The following is a 27,416-nucleotide window of genomic DNA, read 5'->3' as shown; positions in this document are numbered from 1 at the left end:
AAGTTGCTGTAGCTTCTATGATCCTTATCAAATATTCTTACCAGCTTATATATTGCTGCCAGCTTATTTTGCATTTTGCTTGTGAGAGGATATTCCCTGTGCTATGTGTTACTGCTGCTTTGTTGCGTAGTGACACACTTTCGGTCCTAATAGATTCTCTTGCAAGAGTTTCAGATGCCATTTGGAACATGAGAAATAATTGCTTGTGGACTATTTCTCTCACAGAACCTCTTTCGCTCTCCTTGTCACATGCTGACTCCCGTTTTTCCAACATGTTCTGGATGTTTTATTTCTATTCTTCCACATAGAATGTGTTCTAGAAGCACTCATTCTAGTAGTAGGGGGCAATATAATGAAAGCAAAACTGTTTCTCTATTCACAACACCTCTCACACCCAATATATAGGGATTTCCCCCCCTGCAGTAACCCATTTCCCAACTCTCTGGTTGTCAATTTGATATTCTATAATATAATTCAATTCTGACATTAACTATCAGCTTAAGGGCTCAGTCCTACAAGGCCCTTCAGACCCGAGTAGCAAATAATGAACTCCTAGGGTATCCACACTTCTGTCCAACTTGGCTACAAAGCCAAGAATTCCCACAACCTTTCCCCCATCAAAGTTCAATAATTTATTGAAAGGATTCACAAAACACAATATTTGCTAATGCTTACTAGTTTTATGAAGGAAATGGGAAAGGATACAGATGAGCAGTCAGGTGAAGAGATACATGGTGTGAGGTCTGGAAGAGTCTCATGTTCAGGAGCTTCCGTCGCTGTGGAGTTGCGGTGCCCCTGGGATGTGTGCATCCCAGCACAGGGATGTGTTCACCAACCTGGAAGCTCTTCACATTTGGTAGTTTAGGAATTTTTAACGGAGACTTCATCACATAATGTACATACACATAATTCGATTATAAATATTCATATTTTTGAGGATGCCTTTTTAAGCCTATTTACTGCTCACCGCAGTGAAGAAACTTCTCAGCGTCCAGTGTGGCACGGTGGCTCACGCCTGTAATCCTAGCACTTTGGAAGGCCAAGGCAGGTGGATCACCTGAGATCAGGAGTTTGAGACCAGCCTGGCCAACATAGTGAAACCTCACTTCTACTACGAATACAAAAATTAGCCAGACATGGTGGTGCACACCTCTAATTCCAGCTACTCATGAGACTGAGGCAGAAAAATCGCTTGAAACCCAGGAGGTAGAGGTTGCAGTGAGCCAAGATCATGCCGCTGCACTCTGGCCTGGGTGACAGAGAGAGACTCCATCTCTTAAAAAAAAAAAAAAAAAGTTTATCAGGATGTCCTCTGCAGACTACCTACTGCAGCTAGAGAATCCTGGGCATGCCACATCAAAGTCTGTGGAGATGTGTCTTGGGAATGAGTCTTTATAACAAGCATCCCAGGTTCTTGTGCATGCTAGCATTGTAAAATCATCATGCCTAAAGAAGCTTAAGGAAAATTGTTCTGCTGTGCTACGGAAAATTTGTTAATTCACACCTGAGGTGGTACAAGCCAGCTCTCAGAAGATTAGCAACAGGAACAGGGAAAAACAGATAGATACAAATAACATTTTGAAGGTAAACTATATTGACCTATTGCCTATATATGGAGCATTTAGGAAGAGAATAAATCTTAGAGTCAATGAATATTTTTGAATATTTCAATGAATTAATTCTCTTAATGAACTATTTAGTTGCTTGACTGCCTCCATTCTCCCATGCCCCAAATTTTCAGCTCTATTGAGGGTAAGCAGTTTGCTTGAAGTCAAGCATTTATATAATGTTAAACTCTAAAATCGAAACCACGCTTTTTGATGGTAGGGTCAATAGCCTTGCTATCTAACCATAACTTCTATGTTGATAAGGTTTTAAGTCTGAGTGACTAAGAAAATTGGTCTGCCATTCAATACTTTGTTGAAGATCATCTGTGTGTAAGGCAACAGTGTTCTGTGCTGAGTGCTGGGATCCCAGTGGTGAACACAGTAAGCATGCTACCTCCTCCCTGTGGTGCTCACTCTCTGATAAGATGGTAACGCTAATAACAGTAAAAGCCTTTTGGAAAGGGAAGTTGGTGCAATAATGAGAATATGACATTTTTGGAATGAATATTGGACATGCTGAATTGGTCTGTATTTCAGGTGCATCCAAATTGCCTAGTTCTCCCTTTAAACCATATGTGCATGTTCCTTTATATGTATGTATAGGTTAAGGAAGCCTCTCTGTCTTTTCAGATAAGGGAGAGAGAGAAGAGTCAATAGTGAAGAGTAAGTTTATCACATTCGTGAGAAAAACCCTTCCTGAGCTTGCAGCAAAGTGATCACTGGCCTGTGGAGAAGAATGTAAAGTTGTTTCACCAGATGGAACAAAGTTACAGGTTTTAGACATGATTTTTAATACCAGTGAGGTATATCTCTCTTCTATAAAATGTACTTGTCTCTATGATGGGTTATTTTTTTAGATTCTTCCATCCTTTGGAAAAAGGCAAAATATAAAGGCAGTATGGGCTGTTCACAGCATAAACTCTGTAAATTGGTCATTAGCCAACTTTCCTCATAGAGATGGGCACCTTGTGTCAAAAACAGGAAAATAAATTAACTTGGACATGCTTTGGATGATTTTCAACATGAAAACTGATATCCATGGACTGGAAACGAATTTACTCTCTAAATATTTGCAGTCATGAAATAGTTTAGACGAAAATGCTCTCGTCTAAATGCTCTCGTCTGATGATTCAAAAGTAGAACACTGAGAAATAATAAAATTAGAATCATTTTAGAGAATTCAAAAAGATGTATTGTATAAAGTACCAGTGGGTAGAAATGGACACAACTCTGACTGTGACTGCTTGAATATACTTCTAAGAGAGTTTTCTATCTTTTGAAGAAAACTTTCATGTTTAGGGAGAGGTTTAGGTTTTTTTTTTTTTTTTTTTTTTTTTTTCAATTTCTCACATGGTATGATCTATTTTTTTCCTCTTTCCTTAAATAAGGAAGAATAAACATAAAGAAAAAGTTTGGGTCAGGCATGGTGGCTCACACCTGTAATCGCAGCACTTTGGGAGGCCGAGATGGGGGATCCTGAGGTCAGGAGATCAAGACCATCCTGGCTAACACGGTGAAACCCCATCTCTACTAAAAATTAAAAAAAAAAAAAAAAATTAGCTGGGCGTGGTGGTGGGCGCCTGTGGTCCCAGCTACTCAGGAGGCTGAGACAGGAGAATGGCCTGAAACCGGGAGGTGGAGCTTGCAGTGAGCTGAGATTGCACTACTGCACTCCAGCCTGGGGGATACAGTGAGACTCCTTCTCAAAAAAGAAAAAGTTTGAAAACTATAATATTTACTAATTTATTAATAGCAAAAAAGTCTTAATGCCTTTTTACCATTCTAAGTTTTGAATAATTAAAATGTAAAAAAGCTATGAAATTAAGTTGTATATAATTGTAGAGGGAAAAAAGGTTTATATTTTGACATGTCTTGGTTGTGTCCGCATGCAAATCTCATCTTAAATTCCCACGTGTTGTGGGAGGGACCTGCTGGGAGGTAATTGAATCGTGGGGTCAAGTCTTTCCCATGCTGTTCTCATGACAGTGAGTAAATCTCAGGAGATCTGATGGATATTATAAGGTGGAGTTTTCCTGCACAAGCTCTCTCTTAGCCTGCTGCCATCCACATAGATGTGACTTTCCACCATGATTGTGAGGCCTCCCAGCCATGTGGAGCTGTAAGTCCAAATAAACGTCCTTCTTTTGTACATTGCCCAGTCTAAGGTATGCCTTTATCAGCAGCATGAAAATGGACTAATATGTATTTCTTCTTGGATTATAACTTGAATTTAAAACTAAAATGAAAGAAGAAAAAGGAAGAGGAGGAGGGGGAGAGGAATATCTTGATAGATTTTTCTAAATTTTTTTGAATTTTTGTTTTATTAATTTAGAGAACACAGAGAGCCGTCATTTATTTAGAATTGTTCTACTGTGATTCTTATTTTGTCTATACAGAAATAGACTTTATCTGCTATTGTTAATTTGATTTAGACGGTTTTCTTATATTTGGGCATGATATTGATACAGGTTATAATTCTCTAAGAGAAAAAAAACACTCAAAGGAGATGAAAGTAACTCAAATGCTTGTACAGTCACTAGATATTTTGAAACCCACTTTTTATATTTCTTAATTATTAGTATTTATTTATGAGAATACTTTTCTGTTTACTGATTGCTATGAATCCTGACAGCTTCATGAATTACAAGCTCCCTTAGGCATGACATAATAACTTTGGTTAGCAAATTGCAGTATTCCTACAGAGTTTTCTGGATTTGCCTCATAAACGTGCTATTCAACAAATTCTTGAACTAAAGGATTTTTCCTAAGAAAAGAACTTTTAACATTTTAAGAGAGCTATGACCAAATTGTTCATGGTCATAAGTCCCTAAAGAGTCCTCATTAATAACTAGGTAAATGGAACCTCAATGCTACAGCTTCAAGATCAGAAACTTTGAGCAGACACTTAGAAAGAACTTCATTATTTGTGAGTTCGCAGGGGGAAATTATATACCTCTTCATTTTATTCTGTACCCTAGAGCCCTAATCACTAGTGAGAATAGTATACTCCATGGATTTACCAATATTTAACAATATTTCTCAGAATGAGTTTGTAAGTTTAGTGAGAAATACCCAAGAGTGCTGCTTAAACATACATATAGTTCTCTTATGAAATCACTTAGCAAAGACTTGTTATGCTCTGATTAGCTTATTAGTTTATTCTGGATCTGATAGAGAGTTTTGGGGCATTGTCTGTCAACTTGCTAGGAATTAGGACAGCAAATGCTTTCAAATTGTCTTTGCTCATTTAACCATGTCTCTGCAGATGTTCACTATTTTAACATGTCTTTTCTTTGGAAACCGTACTCTATGAACAGTATAATCATTTAGAGATGTACAATTTTGAATTAAGGTAGAAGTTTATAAGTAGATTAAAATGCTTAGGCATACTTCCTGCTCAAATGGGTCCCATCCTGCATATCAATACATGACTCATTCTGAGTGTCAACAGATCATTTCGGGTTAGTTTGTTCATGCCGTCATAATAAAAAATTCCACAGTACATAGTATATGAAGGCAGTCCATAATGATAGTTTAGCTTGTACTTAGGTTATTTACACATGATGATAAATGACTTTTTTGTATAAGAATGGAAATATGAGAGAGTTGTTCCTTTAAGGATTGAATAATGTAAAATAATTATGGAGAAACATTCGTGGTGTTTTCAAGAAGTGCAATGTGAAACTTGACTCTTCTTATTTTCTTTACCCAACTATATTCTACTCCTGCTACTTTCATATGAATGAGTTAGTGAGGTAGTGAGGAGGCAAAATAGTGCAGTAAAAAATATATTAGATTTTCAAGAGAGATATAGGGTTGTAGCACTGGAAAACTCCAAGCGGTGCCGTTTGTATAATAGGCTCTGTGAGTGGCATTCCTGGAGTTGTGCAGTACACAACATGGGCGACTATATGCAGTTGCCCTGAGCTAGACCAATGTGAGAGACCTGATTAAATAGCAATGGGCAAAGTTAGTAGCTTTCTCTGAGATTTCTGCTTGTCTCTAAAATGAAGTTAATTTTACCTATCACATATGGGTCTTTTGTGAATTAAATGAGGTTTTACAAGGGTTTATTTCCATAACAATACTAGAATAGTACCAAGTGCACAGTAGATGCTTAATAACTGTTAGCCTTGAAAGTAGGCAGATGAGATGAACTCTAGTAAGAGTTTAAAAAGAGAGAAAAAGATCATGTTAACTTAGAGGTCTAAAACTTAAAGACTATTGTTTTAAATTATCTAGAAAAGGCTTTTTCATAATTAGCAATGCTACACACATGTACTCATGCACACACATGTTCAAATCTAGGCACACATATACTAGCACATGTGCGCGTGCACACACACACACACCCTCCAAATTTGGGATACCTAATTGGAAGATGCTAATTTTGCATCATATAAATTTTACACATTTACAAGAAAATATAAAGTAGACATCATGAATTGTTATCTAGAAAAATATTACCACAAAAAGGTAGAAGTAATTATTATATTGAATTACACAATTCGATATAATAAAATATAAGTGTAACGACAATTACTACAGCTATCAATCTTCAATAATTTGTGAAGAATCCAGCCTCAAATGCAATGAAGCCTTATAAAATTTGTGATTATAGAGTGTAAAATATAACAGATGCTACAATATTTAGATGCCTGCTGGCATTTACCTTTTCCTCTGCACAGTTCATTTCAACTATATGAAAATTTTATGTGTTACATAAAAGTAGAGAAAAAGAAACTGATTTGCAAAATAACCACATGAGAATTGATGGTGTGTTTTCAGCAATGTGGTATTTGATTCTTTGGATCAGATGAACTATGCAAGAAAGTATAAGAATTTGATAATACATATTATTTTCAGTTTCATACAGTGAAAGATGCATAGGTCAAAAAAAGAAAAACCCCAATGTTGAATTTAGTTACTTTCTCTATGCATTCAGAGCTGATTTTTTAAGCTAGGAGGCCTATTATTCACTGAAGAAATGGTCTTGCTTTAAGGGTTGTAGTGGAAGGGTAATGGCATTGGTGCCATTCAAGATATAGCCAATGTTATCTTTCTTTTGATTTTTAAATTTTAGATTTAAAATTTTTTGAGATGGAGTCTCACTCTGTCACCCAGGCTGGAGTGCAGTCATTCAATCTCGGCTCACTGCAAACTCACCCTCCCGAGTAGCTGGGATTACAGGTATGTGCCACCACACCCAGCTAATGTTTGTATTTTAGTAGAGACAGGGTTTCATCATGTTGGCCAGGCTGGTCTGGAACTCCTGACCTCAAGTGATCTACCCCCTATCAGCCTCCCAAAGTGCTGGGATTACAGATGTGAGCCACCACACTGACTGCCAATGTTATATTTCAAAAGCAAGATACTTAAGAGTGTAACACCTGCTTCTTGAAAACACATTTTGCAGGTTATCAAATATCAGTCTTCTCATTTAAAAATTATGTTATTATCTTATCTGTGATTACATTGTAAACATGATATTAAATTATAGATACTATTTTTGAAGATTTTTGTTCATTCTTTTTAAAAATTTATTTTTTATTTCCCATTATATCAACTACAGGTTTTTCAGAAAAAAAAAAATAATAATAATAATGAAAAATTCTCTAGACCTGCAAACTAGAAACCCAGAAATCATTTTTGGACATCTTCATCTTCATCTTTCCAATATCCAATAATTCATCCATTTCTATCAATTATATTCCCTAAATATCTATTAAGCCTGTCTGATTCTCTCCATTACCACTTCCACTATTCTTCCCTGGACTGATTCCCGTGATAAAAAACTTCTTAATTATTCCCCTCTGCCTATACTTCCTAATTAGGTCCATATTTTACTGTGTTTTAAGATGTCAGTCTGATCTTGTCCTACCTTTATTTACTTCAAGGGATTCCTACTGATTTAGGATAAAGACCAACATTCTTAGTATGGCCTAAGAGCACCGAGAGGGTTTTGCAATTGTCTGCTCCCAGCTTCCTCTCCTTCTACTCTTTCCCAGCTCCCTGTAGTCTAGATTCTAATTCCAGGTCTTGAAACCTCCCCACTTCCCAACTTTTGTTGAACCAGGGAATTTCTCCAAACCACCAAACTTCCAACTGAGGTACATGTGTCCTTGGATGTGCAAGAAGGTGTGCCATGCACATTGAGAGTTTAAACGAGTCCATTTCCAGATCCACAACACCCAGAATTTTTCCTCCAGATGACCTGCCTCAGGAACATGTCTGCAGGCGAGTCATCCCTCTGTTTCTCCTCTCCATTTCCATTTTCACAATCACTCTTCTTTTGCTTTACAAGCAAAACAAAATAAATAAAAGGTGTTTCTCTCATTCATTCTGATTCTTAATGTGGAACACTGCATCAGATATTGAAATCTCTGGGGCACCAAAAGAGGGGCAATTTAAACTCTCAGTGTCCTGAAGACAGCTTTAGTAACAACGCTAGATTCATTTTCTTTTGATACATATTTCTGTTAAGGGAAAGTGAAATATTAAAAATGAGCTTTCGTGGCCTGGATTCAATGTACTTTCTGAATTTAGGGATTTTGCAGAGCGGGTCAGCAGGAGTAGTGGCAGTTTTACTTTAACCATTTCACATCTTTCATCCCCCACCGTTGTCAAAAAAGCATTGCTCCTTACGGAGAGTCGAGAAAGAGGATAGCAAGGCAAGGGGCAGTAAGAAATATTGAAGACATCAGTATTTATCTCCTACATGTGGCAAACTAGGAGAGTCTTCCCTGCTTTATCTATGTGTTCATCTAAATATCTCTTTGTCTCCTTTGTCTACCTTCTTATCTTAGAATATTTAAACTTTGTAAAAAACAGTCAAAAGTATCAATTTACTCTATATTTTTACTGGTTTCATTAATGAAAAAGACCCTGGGGACTATGATTATTCACTTTTTACATAGTCTTTGTCTCAGTTACGCATTTTGTATTATTTCTAGGAGAAGGAGCTGATAATTTCAGTGTTTACTTCTTATAGACCAGTGCTATCAATTTGACTAAAAAGAACACAGAATATGCTGGGGCGAGTTAGGCTTTATTTTGAACATCTACTTAGGATTGTGGTAGGAAAATTTTCATTCATTTTTGTCAGTGCTTAGGGATAATACCAATTTGTATTGGTTGTTTTACTTGAAGGTATGCATATATTATACCCCAAACTCTCTGCTAGTCATCAATCTCCTGTCTTCTATTAGCTCCAACTTGTTCAGATGCCTTCTCCAGAGCACGCATCAGGACTGGTTGTCCTGGCTGGCACACAAAACTTATTCTGGCCCTCGCTCTTACTGTATACCGGAAATCCTGTCACCTCCCTTTGTGTTGGATTTGCTGTTTCTGTATCTCTTGTATTTCTCTTTCTTGCTCAATGGAACCCATTCTTGTGAAGCTTCCTGAGAAGAGTGATTGGGAGGCAAATATCTTTGAGACTGGCAGATTAGAAATACTCCTATCTTTACCATTAAGAACTTAGCTGGTGTTGTAGACTGACTAGTGACCACCCAAATATATCAGACCCTAATCCCTAGAACCTGAAGATAGTGCCTTATAAGGGAAAGGTCTTTGTAGATGTGATTAAGTGAAGGCTCTTGAGATGGGGAGATTACCCTGGATTATAATAGTGGTCCCTAAATGCAATCACATAATCCCTTTAAGAGACAGGCAGAGGGACATTTGATGAAGACAGAAGAGGAGAAAACAATGTGACCACAGAGGCAGAGATTGGATGGATGTAGCCACAAGCCAAGGAATGTGGGTAGTCACCAGAAGCTGAAAGTAGCAAGAAACAGATTTTCCCTGGGGGGAGCATAGCCCTGCAATTTATTTCAGACCTCTGAGCTCCAGAACTATGAAAGAATAAATTTCTGGTGTTTTAAGCCACCCAGTTTCTGCTATAGGTTGAGTATCCCTTATTTGAAATCCCTGGGATTAGGAGTGTTTTGGATTTGGGATTTTTTCAAATTTTGGAATATTTGAATATACACACTGGTTGAATATTCCTAATCTGATAATAAAAATCTGAGATGCTTCAATGAGAATTTCCTTTAAGCATGACCTTTGAGCATTATATCAGAGCTCAAAAAGTTTCAAATTTTGGAACATGTTGGATTTTGGATTTTTGGATTGGGGATACTCAACTTGTTGAGCATACTTCCTATTGCAACAGCCACAGGAAGCTAAAGCAACTGGAAAATATTTTTCTTTGTCATTTTTATAACATTTTTCTATCACTGTCCTGCTCCTGATGAAACTAGAAGTCCAAAGTCATTTGGTATAAAAGTTATGTATTTTACACAAGGGGAAAGGGAAATGGCTACTTTCTTGATTCAAGTTGAAAATTTATTTTATTTTATTTTTTCTGAGATGGAGTCTCGTTCTGTTGCCCAAGCTGGAGTACAGTGGCATGTTCTTGACTCACTGCAACCCCCACCTTCTGGGTTCAAGTGATTATCTTGCCTCAGCCTCCTGAGCAGCTGGGACTATAGGCATGCACCACCACGCTCAGCTAATTTTTGTATTTTTAGCAGAGACAGAGTTTCACCATGTTACCCAGGCTGGTCTAGAACTTCTGACCTCAGGTGATCTCCTGCCTCAGTGTCCCACAGTGCTGAGATTACAGATGTGAGCCAGTGTGTCCAACCCTGAAAATTTATGTATCATTTTCCCCTTTGGCAAATTGCAAGACTTGGAGTCTCCTCTTTGCCCAGTGTTCTGAAATTTCATGATGGTTCTCTTGGCACGAGCCTATTTTCATTCATAATACCAGGGGTGGGGCACTTGGAGTATATTTTCAATTTGGAAACATACGTCAGTTAGTCCTGGAATTTTTTTCTATTTTCTAGATAATATCATCATTTCTTTCATTGTTTTCTCTTCTGGAATGCCGGTTAGTGAGATATTAGACTTACTTAACTGATCCTCTAATTTGTTTATCCTTTCTCTTTGTCTTCTTCATAATTTGCTCTACTTCCTGAGAAATGTCCTCGGTTTATCTTCCAACCTGTGTATTTCTTTTAAAAATAAAACCAACCATTCCTATTTCATGATTACTGCATCTTTTTGTATCTTTCTGAGATTCTTTTTTCTTGTGGAAAAAATCACACAGCATGGAATCTACCCTCTTAACAAACTTTTAAGTATACGGTAGTGTTAACTGTCTGCACATTCTAGATCTCCAGAAGGTTTTCATCTTGCATGACTGAAACTCTATACACATTAAACCGCATCTTAGTTGGTATTCTCCAGAGAAACAGCACCAAATTACAGATATACACGAAGAGATCTATGAAAAGAAGTTGGCTCACATAATTATGGAGGCTGACAAGTCCCAAGATGTGCAGCCTACAAGCTTGAGAGCCAGGAGAACTGAAGATGTAAGTTCCAGTCTGACAGTGGCCAAGCTCAAGACCCAAGAGAAATGATGTTTGAGTTCAAGTCCAAAGGCAGGAAAAGATGAGTATCCCGGCTCAAATAGGCAAGGGGAGTTTCCTCTTACTCATAGGAGACTCAGCCTTTGGTTTTATTTAGGCCATCCACTGGTTATATGAGGGCTTCTCATATTAGGAAGAGCAATCTGCTTTACTGAGTTCACCCATTTGAATATTGATCTCATCCAAAAAGATACACACACACACACACACACACATGCACACATACACAAATCATGTTTGCCCAAATATCTGGGCACTCTGTGGTCCACTCAAGCTGACACATAAAATTATCCATTACAAATAGCAACTCCTCATTTCTCCCTCTTCCCAGCTTCTGGCAACCACCATTTTACTTTTTTTCTATGAGTTTGAATACTTTAGACTTCATATAAATGGAATCAGCTGTATTTGTCCTTCTGCTACTGGCTCCTTTCACTTAGCATTGTGTCTTCAAGGATCATCTGTGTCGTAGCCTATAAAGGACTTCCTTCACTGTTAAGGTTGAATAATAATTTGTTGTATGTATATACCACATTTTCTTTATTCATTCATCCATCAATGGACATTTAGGTTGTTTCTACCTATTGGCTATTGTGAATAATGCTACAAAAAACATGGGAATGCAAATATCTCTTTGAGATCCTATTTTCAATTGATTTGGCTGTATAGCAGAAGTGGGATTGCTGGATCATAGGACTACTCTATTTTTAAATTTTTGAGGAAGTTATTTATTGTTTTCCACAGTGGCTATAGCATTTGACATTCATGCCAACAGTTCACAAGGATTCTAATTACACCACATCCTGGCCAATACTTGCTAGTTTGTTTTTCTGATAATAGCTGCCCTAGTAGGTATGAAGTGATATCTCCCTGTGTTTTTGATTTATATTTCCCTGATGATTAGTGATGTTGAGCATCTTTTCATATACCTGTTGGCCATTTGTGTGTCTTCTTTGGATAAATGACTCTGTAAGTCTGTGAGTCTCTTGCCCATTTTAAAACTTGTGACATTTGTTCTTCATGCTATTGGTTTGTAGGAGTTCTTTATATATTTTACATATTAACCCCTTATCAGATACAGTTTGCAAATATTTTCCCCCTTCTCTAGGTTGCCTTTTCACTTTGTTTCTTTTGCTACACAAAATTTTTTGTTTTGATCTAGTCCCATTTGCCCATTTTTGCCCTTGTTTCCTGTTATTTTGGTGTCATATCCATCTCTGGGAAAATTGATAATGGTTTAATTTTGCTTAAATGTTTCTCCTTTTGCATGGTCTGTTGCTTCCAAATTGTTTTGTTTTTGTTTTTGTTTTTAAAATTTTAGTCTTTACCTTTCTTATGAGAGGACTCCCTCCATCATTTTGTAACCTGTGATTTAAGAGTAGTGGGGAAAGCTGTAGGAAGTTATAAACAGGTAGGCGGGACTGGGTGATTGTGGATTCACTGCAGGAAAATCTGAGTTAGTAGTTTTTTGGGGCAGCCCCTTATATTCATCTCTTTAGGTCTTTTCTCTTGTGCTGCTGCAGTTCCCCAGGGAAGATGCATCCAGCATCCTGCCTACAGGATAAAGACTTGGCTGCCAATACTCCAGTAGCTGATGAAGGAAGAGGAATGCTGGGAGAATATCAGCCTTCAGTACAATTACATCATTTAATCTTCATTTTCAGTACTCTATTTTAGTGTGCATGGTAACCCAAGCCCAGAGGCTTTCTGTTTAAAGAAAGAAAGAGAAAAAAAAAAAACAAACTTCCTGCCCTCTTCTGTGGTAGGGAGGAGGTAATGTGAATGAGGGTCAGTGCTTCTGGCAACCTAAGCAGCCACTGACTTAGGGGAAACAGGGAAACCATGTGGAGGAGGGCTGCATACTGTTGGGATGGAAGACAAGGGAACCAAAGGAAAGGAGGCAGTCACCAGGCCTGTCAGAGTAGCCTGCAAACAGTTGTGGCATAGCCTGGTAGCAGCAGGAGCACCTACTGCAAAATTAGAATGACCTGTGAGCTTGTGGACCCACAGCTCTAACCCTGAGCCTACTGAATAAAAATCTGAAAGTAAACAAGAATTGCAGGTGACTTGTATGCAGCTTCAAGTTTGAGACACGTTGCACTATGCAATACCATACAATCAATCAATGTGTCCCCCAAACTTGCCTGCACATTCAACTCAATTTGGGAGTTAAAAAAAAAAAACTACTGCTGTGCCTTAGACTAGACTAATTTAATGAATACCTCTAGGAGATAGGGCTCAGGCATAGCTAAGTCTTAAAAGTTCTTCCAGTGACTCTGATGTGCAGCCAAATTATAACCATTTACCTGTATGTGAAGGCCACTACATTTATCTCTCGTTTAATAAAAATAACACATATGTGACATCTCTGAGCAATCGGTCATTTAAAAGGTGTTGTGTTCTTAATGTGATTTGAAAATATTTTTGAGCAATATCTTAAAAATAAAAAAGGACAGCATACATGTCAAAAGCAAACTTCTTTCTATGAAACAGGCAAAGTGAAGCTATTGAGATTATGTGGAATTCACATAGAAGTAATTGATGAAAATAGCATTGGAAGCTCAAGTAATGCATGCTGAGATGATTTGCATTTTGGAGAAATGTACTGGCCACCATGTGAACCCTCATGGCCTCCAAGAGATTTAACTTTCAGGATCCCTGTGCTAGATTACAGATGCCTCACAAGCAGGGAAACTTATTTGATTGCTGTATTTTAATTCATAGAAAAGCATTGTTGATTGAGTACCCTAAGCCAAATAAATATATGAGCCACCTAACATAATGAGCCACTTATGTTAGGCACTTGTTCACATTAATAAAAACAACAAATGATATTATCTTGATCAAACCGTTCCTAATAAATGGTGACTAAATCGTATCTGATGTTTTCTTTGTGTGCAATTTCTTTCCAAGATGTGTAGGAAAGTGATTTGCTTTTGATGAACCTGTGCTGCCTACAAATTTATGTCCACAGATTTCCTACTTTATTAATTGTCTCAGCAATTTAGCCAGTAATGATTTATATGAAATATTCCCTCTTGTTGCAGGCTCTACAGTCAGTTAATTGATTGCTGTATGAATTATGCATCCTAAGCCAAATGCAAGGATGCATGAAAGAGGCAGCCAAGGTCATTTTCCACCAAAGAGAACTATAGTGACTAAATGCCTTTTAAAGATAGGCTTTATTACTTTAATTTTGCTGCTTTCTTCATATATACATCAAGTCCAGAATAATGTGCAAACTCTAAAGTCATACTCTTAATTTATAAACAGACACAGACAACCAAAATTCAATATTCTGTAGCCAGACAAGGCTCGTAATGGAATTAATTTGGTAAAGCTAAGGAAAGAACCAGAAATGGCATATAAGTGTTCTTTATCTGATTCCAAACTATGCCATCTCTCATCAAATTTGCTTATAGTTTATTAACACTCAGAAATGACTATCCCAAAAATAAACATTTTAATTAGATGAATGACACCTTGGAACCAAGTGCAGGGTATTTGGCATGTCAGCAGATGACAAGAGACAGTTTGGAAAAGGTACGATCAATTATCATTTATCCATAGGAAGAGAGGGAATGTTTTATACATTTTGGAGGATGTATAAATGAGGGGATATATATGATACTTTACTAAAACTTTCAGAATTAAAGCAATCAAGTTGGAGTAGTGAAAATATTTTGATCTCTGGTGTCTCAGTGGCTTAGTTTGAATTAATTATTGCTTAACCATCTATTCGTTGAATGACTTTAGGCAATGTAATCCTCTGGACCTCAGTTTTCTTATGAAAAAAATGGCATAATAATATTTTGCTTGCATGGTTACTGTAAAAATAGGCATGACTGTAAGAGCTAGTGAAATCAACAACTTAGCCTTAGTTAGTACTTTGATCCTTGGGTAGTACACAATAGAGTGTACCACCAGATAGAGATAAATACCAGACACATTCCTTGACTTACACGTTGCATGTAAGGCTTGTAAAGAAACCCTCTAATTTTCTATTTAAAATTACCCCCAAATGGCTATGGGACCATATTACTATATGTGTCTTTGGTTTAGAAACCAAGGAAACATCTTTAATATGAATATTTTTATATGCCCAGAGAACTCTTCTCAGGCATTAACAAACCACAAAAAATGTTTCATGACAAACCACAGATGCCCTGGGCACATCACACCACACTTGGGCTGTGATAATGTGTGTGCTATTACTTCATATTATGGGCACAGATGCCTCAGAAGAGAGGAATTAATCACAAACTCTTTAAACCAGTGTTTCATGCCTTAATGCATATAGCAATCACCTGGGGGTCTTGTTAAAAATGCTGATTCTGGTTCAGTGGGTCTGGGATGGAGCCTGAGATTCTGCCGTTCTAACAAGCTTCCTGGTGATATGATGCGTCTGGACCATGGACCACAGTTTGAGTTGCAAAGCTGAGTGTTTTTCAAACCTGGATTCACATGAGATTCACCTGGAGATCTTAAGAATAATGATGCTTGAGTTCTTTCTCAGACCAGGCAAAACCCTGGGGTTGAAGTCTCAACTTGGATATTCTTTTAAAGCTTCCTGAGTGATCTTTCTATGTAGAGCTATGGTTGAAAACCAGTGTTTTAGATGTAAGGGGTTCTCTTCTTGCTAATTACATTTACAACATTGTAATGTTTTGTTCAATATCTAGTTTCATTGTTTCAGTGGCACCTGCCTCAGATCACCAGGAAGCTTTTTTTTTTGACTCCTCTTTTAAAGAATTTATTTTGAACCTATCATAACACCACTGACATATAACCCCCAACAAGATTAAGCAAAAACAAAAAGTTTATCATATTAGAAACAAGATACACCATCACTTACAGTCTTTAAACATTATTGCACTCTAACTTTCATAATTTGACAAAACATTCATAAAACAATCTGCAGACTAGTTTCAACAGACAACACCTGTAAACAGACATGACTGTCCTAAATTGTTTATTAGGTATTAATTTTACAAACTTTACTTATATTAGTGGTAACAGTGGAGCTAGAGAGTACTGCGCCTTCTCCAAGCTGCTAGCAAAAACTACCAATAGTGTGGTGGAATTTATGGCCCTTTCCAAGGCCGCGGCTCTTTCGGCCTACACAGTCAGCCCACGCATTTCCCTGTGCTTGTGGACTGGTTTGGTGATCCACTGGGTATCAGGATTTCTTCTGATAGCTTTATGGAATGGATCAACAAGGATAACCTTGAAAGATTTGTATGTGGAATCTTCACCAACCCAGTAACAACTGAGGACTCAGAGCCCCACAGTGGCGTCCAGCTTGCTCCTCTGCAACGGACTGAAGACTTTGGGCAAACTTTAACTAGTTGACACCATGATGGACAGGCGTGCTGTAAGTTAACCCTTAGGAAGTGGGCATTTTCAGCCACCATGGCAAACACCCATAACGTAACCTTGCTTGCCTTTGTAGCCCCGTCGTCGGGGCGCTTTATCGGGTTGGGTGGAGCGGGGAGCGCTGTGGAGAGGAGGGAGCTGGTGGTACCGCTGCAGACCCTCAGAAGAAAGCGCATGACATCAGACTGCTTCTCCCTCCACAGCTCCTAGAAAGCACCTATCTGGGCTTCCCTATGGCTGCCACCAGACGGAAAGGAAAGAGTCTTACTCCCCACCTGGAAGCTCTTAAAAAAAGACTGCTGAGGCCTAGGCGGGTGAATCACGAGGTCAAGAGATCAAGACCATCCTGGCTAACATGGTGAAACATCGTCTCTACTAAAAATAGAAAAATTAACTGGGCGTGGTGGTATGCACCTATAATCCCGGCTACTCCGGAGGCTGAGGCAGAAGAATCGCTTGAACCTGGAAGTGGAGGTTGCAGTGAGCCGAGATCCGCCACTGCACTTCAGCGTGATGAAAGAGTGAGACTCTGTCTCCAAAAAAAAAAAAAAAAAAAAAAAAGGAAAAAAGAAGAAGAAGAAAAGAAAAAAGAAAGACTGCTAGGCACCATCCTCAGAGTTCCTGATTCAGGAAGGTTGGTTGGAGTGGGGCCTGAGAAATTTCATTTCTAACAAATTACCAGGAGATTCTCTTAGTTATTGGTCCAGAACCCCAGCTTTGGGAGCTACCACTTTATTATTTCATAAACTTCACTGGAAGAGAGATTGTGCCTATGTATCCACCATTCTATCACCTGTGCCTAGTATGTTTATAGCATGAACGAATCTCTTTTGGTTATAAAAGTGATGGTGAAAGCCTGTCTCATTCATAGTAAAAACACATACAGAACGTTGGATACCTTCACCCAGCTCATTAAGGATAATGCATGCCAATGAACCACAACAAATAACATTGGTTTAGGGATCTCTGTTACTATAGACCCTAGAGTATCTGGGGCATTCCCATGAAAGTTCTGATTAGTTTTTCCTGAGGCACTACTTTATGGTAATGAAATTGGCATTCCATCAACAGGTTGATCGACTGTTCAGGCTTCCTTTCAACGTGGTTCGAAATAGCAGAAGCAATAGTCTCTTTTAAATAAATACTTTTTTTTAATAGATAAAGTCTCTCTTAAAGGGCCGTCTGCTCTCAATTTTTCATTTAAATCTTCTGAAGGCTCACCAAGTGCCATAAGATAAAGAGAGCAAAAGTAAGGTGCAGCATCACAGGCAATAATATTCCTGTCATTGCCAAAGTACTATAGGGATTACTCCATAGTGGCATTCTCTTATATCCTAAAAATATTAATGTGTTTTGATTCTGAAGGAAACCAAAATATGCCACTTCCAAATATATGTCTTTAATATATTTTGATATGGCCATTCAGAGAGGCTGCAGACCATAGGAATACATTTACAAGCTGTACTTTTGTGAAAAAGATTTGCAGCTGTAGAGGAAATCTACATAAGTGAAGTTAAGAGTGAATGCAACTTTGGGAGGCCGAGACGGGCGGATCACGAGGTCAGGAGATGGAGACCATCCTGGCCGACACGGTGAAACTCCGTCTCTACTAAAAAATACAAAAAACTAGCCGGGCGAGGTGGCAGGCGCCTGTAGTCCCAGTTACTCGGGAGGCTGAGGCAGGAGAATGGCGTAAACCCGGGAGGCGGAGCTTGCAGTGAGCTGAGATCCGGCCACTGCACTCCAGCCTGGGCGGCAGAGCGAGACTCCGTCTCAAAAAAAAAAAAAAAAAAAAAAAAAAAAAAAAAAAAAAAAAAGAGTGAATGCAAACAGGCTTTCTCTGAGCTCCATCCCTTACCTGCCTTATCCACATCTAAAAAAGATTAACTCACAAACAAGGAGACTAAAACTCTGACACTTTTAGAGTTCTGATGAGAAACTCTTACCTCAGGCTCCTATCTATACCGAGAGCTGCTACCCCTGAGCTTTCATCTGCATAATAAGACAAACTTTGCTTGCCATTGTCAACCTGAAATAATTGACAGGATCAGAACCCAATTTTAAAAAGTTTATTGAAGTGAAAAGCTGGGAATAACTATCCAAGAAACATGGACTCCTGAGAAATGGAGTCAGTGCTCTGAAGTTAAAAGTTAAGTTCTTCCTTATGTTAGCAGAAAACAAGGACATTTATTCGAATTATAACATTTTCTATATAAGCCTTGTTTATGAGTTACAACCCACTACGATTCTTTAACAGCTTGTTTTCATATCCTTTCCAATTTAAAAGCATATTTAATGTTGTATCTTAGACAATGTGATAGTAATGAAGTCTTTGTGTAAGAGAGGAAAGAGGAAAGTCAATCTATAATGAAGATCAATGGTGGACAGGGAAGTGGTCTTCTCTGGCAATCTTCTGTAATTTACAACATTTTCTAAAACACTGTAGGTAAAGAAGAGGCTAACTGATAACCAAAAGAACAAAGATTACAGCTGCCTGGGTTACAGCTCTGCCTGTCACATGACTCAGGTCCCATAATCACATTCCCTTAAGGTTCAAAATATCTGAAAGTTCCCACAGCTTAGATTCCGAATTACTTATTTTCACACCATGCTTTCTTCCCATCATTCTCTTGGAATGCCACCTCCTCCCTCCTCCAGAAGCCCCAAGTCCCTAATCTTTCTGTCACTTCAGGATGCTGTAAAAACTTCAGACCTTTGAAGGTCTTTGAACCTTCAAAGACCTTTGAATCTCATGTTCTGTCCTTTGAATCTCATGTTTGTAAGGCTCCTATGTTCATGTATGTATAAATACATTTGTATGTCCTTCTCCTGTTAATCTGTCTATTTTGTTTTATAGAATCAAGTTATCAAACCTTCAGAAAAGGGAGGGAAGGAAATTCATTTTGCTCCTACAGTTTAATATTAGTCTTTTTGTAATAAAAAATTCTTAATTTTTTTTATTGTAAGCAGACCTTCCCTGTCTGCTTACAATTTTAATATTTCAAGGTGGATTTTCTCAGACTAGAGGTAGGAGCAGCACAGAACTATTATGCTGATGATTCACTGTTTTCGACTCTTGGGTTACACATCTATTTAATTATCATGATCAAATATTTACTTTTGTGGAGGTTCCCTGACGAGAAGGCTTAGTTCTTGCCCTCAGAGAGCTAGAGAAAAATCTAACAAATCTGATACAGGTTACTTACCCAGATCCTGTGTTTGAATGCTGTGGAAAGAAACTACTAGGTATACCCAAATATTCTAGATGATAACAAAAAAAAGTTCAAAAAACCCTGAATCTCCCAAATCTTCTCAGAACTGTTAACAGCTATTGTCTTGATAATTTTCATTTTATTTTTTACTTTATAGTTTTAGAGTAATTTTGCTACTTCCTCAAAAAAAAAAAAAAAAAAAAAAAAACAGGGTGTATTTCTCTGATAACAAATAACTCTCCACAAGAATGCAGGTTTTGATCAATAGGAGTTTTATTACTTGGCCCAAGTAAGGAGAACACTGAGAGTATTCTCCAAAGCACTGTCTCCTTGAGGGAAAGTGACGAGAAGATTATATGGGGCAATATATAGGGAGAGGGTGTGTCATCACACCTAGAGGAGGGGTTTCAGTTGTGCAGATGCAGCCAGGATTATGCCAGATCACAAGTAGCATATTATAGGAATGAGGCTACAGCTCCTCCCAGGTGGAGACTTTAGCATAGTAATGAGGGAAGTTCACTCAGACTCATCTATAAATTGCTGGGGTCTGTCAGGAGCTAGTTCCAACCAACAAGGTAACTGCATTCCACATAGGGTTTGGAAAAAAACGGACTTCAGGGCAGAAGACTGTAAAACAGGCTGATTGCTAAAGTTGATTAAATTTCTATAATCCCTGGAGACCTTCGCTGTCTGCTTACAATTTCAAAATTCCAAAGTTTCTTTTCCCTTATGATAACCCAAGTTCTATGAGGTAAGAAGGCTTGTTTCTAAACATAATTTGTCAGAAGTGGCAGCAAGAAGTTAAATAACTTGTACATGTAATCACCTGTTGGGTTCATCTTGACTGCTTCCCAGAAAACCTGATGCACTGGGAAGAACAGCATTTTGCAATAGAGAAAGAGTTTAGTAAAGTCAGAACTGGTTAAGTCGAAGGACAGGCATTTTATTATTACTTAAATCAGTCTCCCTAAAAATTTGGAGGCTAGGGATTTTTAAGTATAGTTTGGTGTGCAGGGGGTAAGGGAATGGGAAATGCTGATTAGTTGGGTTGGTGATGAAATCACAAGGAGTTGGAGCTGAAACTATATTTGCAAAATTTTGACTGAGACAGTGAAATAGATCTAACTTAATTGACTCCATTCTGTTTCTAACCTCCAAGCTGTCCTTGTTCTTTCCTGGGCATAGGCTGAACTTACTTTGGGAGAAACTTGGTTTATAGCTTATAGTTTAGGACAAAGACAATAACAGCCCTTTCCCAGGGGAGACCTCCTTCTTGCCTGGGGACGAGATTGCCTTCGTAGGACTAACATTAGCCACAAGATTAGAAATTATGGTTTATGACTCATGAAGCTGGAGGCTACATGATTCTGACCCTCCCTAAAGTGCTCCTAAGATCGGTGCTTGAGATATTTTGCAGACCCTACACTTGATGGATCACCTAGAACTGCCCAGATTGATAAACTGGCTCATCTGATTTTGGGGCCCCCACCCAGGAACTGACTCAGTGCAGGAAGACAGCTTTGTCTCCCTGTGATTTCATCACTGACCAATCAGCGCTCCTGGTTCACTGGGTTTCCCCCACCCACTACGTTGTCCTCAAAAACTCTGCTCCCCAAATGCTCAGGGAGACTGATTTGAGTAATAATAAAATCCTCGTCTCCTGCACAGCTGGCACTGCATGAATTACTCTTTTTCTATTGCAGTTCCCTTGTCTTGATAGATTGGCTCTGTCTAGGCAGTGGGCAAGGTGAACGAACCCCTTGGGCGGTTACAGAGCTTGCCTTCTTGTACTGAGTCAGTTCCTGGGTTGGAGCCAAAAGACCAGATAAACCAGGTTACCAGCCTGGGTGGTGCTAACTGGTCCATCACAATGCAGTCTCTGAAAAAATGCCTCAAACACCAATCTTGGGTTTCATAATATGTTACCTATGGGAGTAACTGGGGAGGTGAGGAATCTTGTGGCCTCTGGCTGCATGACTCCTGAGCCATAATTTCTAATCTTGTGGCTAATTTGTTAGTTTCAAAGGAAGTCTGATCCCCAAGCAAGGAAGGGGTTTATTTTAGGAAGGGGCTATTATGGAGAGACAGGACTAGCTGGATTTCCTAGGCCGACTAAGAATCCCTAAGCCTAGCTGGGAAGGTGACCGCGTCCACCTTTAAACATGGGGTTTGCAACTTAGCTCACACCTGATCAATCAGGTGGTAAACAGAGCTCACTAAAATGCTAATTAGGCAAAAACAGGAGGTAAAGAAATAGCCGATCATCTATCGCCTGAGAGCACAGCGGGAGGGACAAGGATCGGGATATAAACCCAGGCATTCGAGCCAGCAACGGCTACCCTCTTTGGGCCCTTTGTATGGGAGCTCTGTCTTCACTCTATTAAATCTTGCAACTGCACTCTCTTCTGGTCTGTCTTTGTTACAGCTGGAGCTGAGCTTTTGCTCGCCATCACCACTGCTGTTTGCCGGGGTCGCAGACCTGCTGCTGACTTCTATCCCTCCAGATCGGGCAGGGTGTCCGCTGTGCTCCTGATCCAGTGAGGCGCCCATTGCCACTCCCGATCAGGTTAAAGGCTTGCCATTGTTCCTATATGGCTAAGTGCCCGGGTTTGTCCTAATAGAACTGAACACTAGTCACTGGGTTCCACGGTTCTCTTCCATGACCCATGGCTTCTACTAGAGCTATAACACTCACTGCATGACCCAAGATTCCATTCCTTGGAATCTGCCAGGCCAAGAACCCCAGGTCAGAGAACACGACTAGGCTTGCCACCATCTTGGAAACAGCCTGCCACAATCTTGGGAGTTCTGGGAGCAAGGACCGCCCCCTACCCCCCTTAACATTATCATCTTTGTTTTGAGGTTGAGCTATAAACTAAATTCCTCCCATAGTTAGCTTGGCCTACACTCATGAATGAGCAAGGGCAGCTTAAAGGTCAGAAGTAAGATGAGGTTAGGTCACATTTCTTTCACTATCACAATTTTTGCAAAGGTGGTTATATACAGAGTCTTGCAGCTAATAGGAGAGTAGTAACAAAGCCTCTGCAAATTTGAGGCACACAAGATTATATGAATCAACTTGCATAAACAAATGGAAAAAGACCATATCACAGCAAGTTGAATCCATAAACTAAAGAGCCTGTAGACACAGAGAGTAGGTTTCATCCTTCATATTGAATGCTTTACAGTCTACATTTTTAGGACTCATGTATGTTGTTTTCCCTCTGTGATTTCCTGCCTGATCAGTGTCTCTGGGCTCTTGAAGTCTTGATAGAAGTACTGAAGAAGTGCAAACAACCCTGCTTTCTGAAAGTGAAGTGATAAGTAACTTACTATTTATTTTGATGAAGCTGGTCTAGGGAAAAAGTGCTTCAGAAGTGTGTACTCTATGGGATACACAGGCAACAATGTGTGTATCTGTGTGTGTGCACGCATATGTATTGTATATGTGGCATACTTTTCTCACCCTAAAACTCATGGTTAAACTTTTGTTAAAATAAAGACATCAAGTTTGTGAAGAAATATGATATATGCTGAAGACCTGTAAAACTGAAAAGAAAAAAAATAAGAGAAAAGAGTGCAGCGAATCAGTCAAAAAGCCAAGAAACATGTGAATCTTAGTCTAGGACTTCACTGACTTGAAGACAGTATTCATGTATGTTAGGCCTTTGGTAACACTCTGCCTAAAGAAAAGAAAGCCCAGAAGACTGAGTCTGGAAATACAGAAGAGGGATACATTTTGCATAGCATGGTTTTAGAGTCAGCGCCAGAAGGGATGCGTGGAAGGTATTGAGAGATAGATTTAGGTTTACATATAAAATAATTCTTTAATGAATATTATTGCATTCATGAGAGTGTTCTGTGTGTTTATGTAATATTAACTGTGTCTTTATTCATATTTACTAATGATATGGCTCCAATGAGTGGAGGAACACCAGGGTTTTTTCGTCTGGAGTCGAATTAGATAAAATGGCATTGGACACATGTGGAGTGGTTTTACGGAGCAGAAAGTTTAATAGGCAAGAAGGAAGGGAGAAGAAAGAAGAAAGAAACTCCCTGGTACAGAGACAGAGTAGGGCCTCCAAAGCTGAGAGAAGAGACCCCATGTGCCAAGGATACCAGCCAGTTTTATGAGGAGCTTGGAGGAGGCAGTGTCTGATTTGCACAGGGCTCAGGGGATTGGTTTGACCAGGCATGTTATTCGCATAGCCTGGGAAAAAATTGGGCTTTCCACCCTAGCCTTTTAATATGCAAATGCAGGGCTCCATACATGGGAATATGTGGGGGCAGCCATGTTGCCAGGGACATGTTGGGGCAAGGGCAAGAGGGCAACGGTGAGAATTGCCATGTTGGGTGAACCCAGTTTCTAACGGCCTATATTTTCATATCAAAGGATGCCACCCCTAAGAGCCAGGTCTTCTCTGCTAGATAAGAAACGTTTCTGGAGCTGCTTTAAAAAGAAATAAAAGCTTTCCAAGGGCCCCTTTTCCTCTCTGTCTAAAATAATTTCTTAATAACTCCTAGCACAATAATTTAATGTTTATAGAAATCCCCTTTACACATCACAAAATCGAAGAACCAGGATATTATGAAATATGCCCATCTTTCCAGTCAGGAAATAGTAGAAGTGGAATTTGAACGTACACTGTCAGGCGCTAAAGGCTACAGCTCACCTGTGTGGATGTGACACCGCTCTGATGCTTTGAGATATGAGATTCCTTATAAGCAAGTGATTTTTTATACTGTCAAGCTTGTTTAAATGAAAAATGGGGCCAGGTGTGAGGGCTCACACACGTTATCCCAGCATTTTGGGAGGTCAAGGTGGAAGAATTGCTTGAGGCCATGGGTTTGAGACCAGCCCAGGCAACATAGTGAGAGCCTATCTCTACAAAAAATAGGAAAACTAGCCTGCTGTAGTCCCAGCTACTCCAGTAGCTGAGGTGGGAGGATTGCTTGAGCCCAGGATGTCAAGGCTGCAGTGAGCCATGATCATGTCACTACACTCCAGCCTGTGTGACAGAGGAAGGCTCTGTCTCAATAAATAAATAAAAAATGAAAAATAACGAGCCCCTGTCAAGTACTTGCCAGAAGAGATTTCTGCTTTAGTTAGAAGCTGTACCAGATAATCACTGATGTGATTATATAATTTCATTCTAACGTAAATCATCCATTTAATTCTAAGATTCTATTATTAAATAATCTGGACTTTCTAGGTTTTCATCATCTGTTGAACTCTCAATATTATTGTTTTGCTACTCGAGTTTACCTACAATGTAAACCATGCTGTAGCAAAGCAAGTCTTAACTGGTTGCTATGATCCATATTTATAAAGAATAGAGACTGATTCCATAATACCGAAAATGATTATGGCAGCTCCAGTCTGTACAATGGCTGTAGTCTATCAAAGTTGTCATATATAATCAGAGAAACAGCTTTAAGGAAACCTACTTAGAAATAAAATCCTTTTGTATAATGGAGTCTGGTGCTGTTAAACACGATTTGACCAACAATGGGGCAATTTAAAAAGTGTAAGTGAAATAGATTGCCAGTTAGATATACCACTTTATAAATGTGGGTAATTGATCCAGAGGAACCAATAAATATCTGAAGAGCTCAATAATCACTTTAAAAAGTAATCAAGCCAAGTAATTCCTTCTGTAATTCCATCTGTAATTCAGATCATGAAGAAAATTATCTGAATCAAGAGAAAGAACATAGATATTTCAATACATCTTTGATATTATTTAATTAAGTTGGTTACCATGTTGCTATAAATATACCACTTTCTACAGCCTGCTGATTATCATCATTTTGAAATGTAATCCAGGGTTAGGTAAGAGAAAGATAAGTAACATAGTTTTTTCTTTGCTTTTCTTTTCTTTCTTTCTTTTTTTTTTTTTTTTTTTTTTTTTTTTTTTTTTTTTGACAAAACACAATTTAAGAAAATAATTGCAAATAAGATGGAAAAGTTAAACTTATTTGATGTTCTGAATTAGAAGTATGGAAAGAGATTATGGAAGCCTGGATGGTCTTTTGTTAGTAACCTTCATTACTTGGTAAATCAATCCATAATCTGAACCACAATGACATTCCTTCTGGAAAGAATGCTACACCAGTGGAAACTAATTAAAATGAAAACCCTGTCTATGAAAGTAGGAACTTATACTGAATATTTAACAAAGTGTCAAGTAGTGCTAATGAGCTGTTTTAGGGCTAATTCTGGTAACTACAGAGTGAAGTAAGGCCACATTTTCAATCCAAATGATTCACAAAGTTTACTTAGAATTCAACTTCCAAAAACTCTCATTGAATTTTTGTCTCCTCTCATTTACCTTAAGTAAACTAAGTCATCCCATAGTTTTCCCATCCAGAGTTCATATTTGTATGTTACTACTACCTTGGAGAGAACTGAATATCAAAATACGAGTCCTGATAGAATCCATAGGGACTTCTTAGAAGACCATTAAGAGATGTTGTATGCCAACATTTACCTTAAAATCCAATCTAATCAAGACTTCTTAGGGTCTTTAAAGATCAATCTGAAAAGAGAAAAAAATCAGTTTAGAGTCAATAATACACGAATAGTGTTATTTTAATCTTTTCAAGTAGTATTTTGTAATTTATAGAACGATAACAATCAATGATCATCTAAAAAGAGCAAATGGCATTTAACAATAAAAAGGTGACAAAATTAGATGCATACAAAATTAGGAAAATAAATGATCATATACTTTTACAGCCATGTCCTCCAAAATTTGCACTAATTAATTTTTAAAACCTTGTGAATTTGACTATGTATTTAATGAAGAATTAATACCAATCCTTCACGAACAACTCAGTCCTTCACTATCAAGAGAGAATACCTCCCAGTTTATTCCATGAGGCCAGTATTACTGTGATACAAAATCCAGACAAAAGTATCTTAAGAAATTAAGATGACGGGCCAGTTATCTCCTGATGAGTGCAGACACAGACATTCTCTAAAAACACTAGAAAACTGAATAAAGTAACATATAAAATGAATTACATACCTCAATCTTGTGGAATTATTTTGCAAATGCAGTGATGATTTAATATCTAAGTATAAATCATTGTAAAACATCATATTAATAGAAAAAGACAAAAATAATGCTCATCTTGATAAATACAGAAAAGCATTTGACATAATCCAACATGTAATCATGATTTAAAAAAGAAATCAGCAAAATACGAATAGAAAAACACTTCCTTGCACTAAGGCAACATATCCACAACATACTGAAAGCTTATACTCAATGAAGAAATACCCCTGGGAAGTAGGACCTATCATTTCTAAATTCTACAAATTTTAATTTAGGAACTAAGTTAGTCTTAAAATGCTACTGAGTTCTGTTGATCAGGTCTCCTAAAGAAGGAGCCTAAAACTGAGATGGTTTTCTTGACCATGACTAGAGTGTGGTACTTTTGAAGAATATAAAGATTTAATATTTAGAATGTCAGAGAAGGAAAAATACATGCTCACCTGAAAAGATGCAAAGAAAAGGTATTTTCTAAAATTCAGTATTTTATGTTGATTCAAGACTCATAAAAACTTGTAGCATTTGCATAATTCTGTAACATTATTTATCAGATAGATCTCAAAGAAAGAAGAACCTCAGCCTGCGCTGGCATACATCTGTCTCGGTGCCATTAGGAAAAAGACAAGGAAGCCACCATCCCCACTAATATTTATGACTGATCAGGAAAAATAAGCAATACCTTTCAGACAAAATTGTAAAATACAGAAACAAAGGCCAAGTAGC

The 27,416-nt window shown here is 38.3% G+C and overlaps 1 pseudogene; it reads right to left on the bottom strand.

Annotated features, from left to right (window-relative positions):
• Window positions 1-16,053: 16,053 nt before the first annotated feature.
• LOC103218279 (large ribosomal subunit protein eL15-like) lies at window positions 16,054-22,185 on the bottom strand (annotated as a pseudogene).
• Between the last annotated feature and the right edge of the window lie 5,231 nt (window positions 22,186-27,416).

The sequence above is a fragment of the Chlorocebus sabaeus genome, chromosome 10 (assembly GCF_047675955.1).
Source record: "Chlorocebus sabaeus isolate Y175 chromosome 10, mChlSab1.0.hap1, whole genome shotgun sequence".
Taxonomy (NCBI): domain Eukaryota; kingdom Metazoa; phylum Chordata; class Mammalia; order Primates; family Cercopithecidae; genus Chlorocebus; species Chlorocebus sabaeus.
This window is presented reverse-complemented; position numbering and strand designations above follow the sequence as displayed.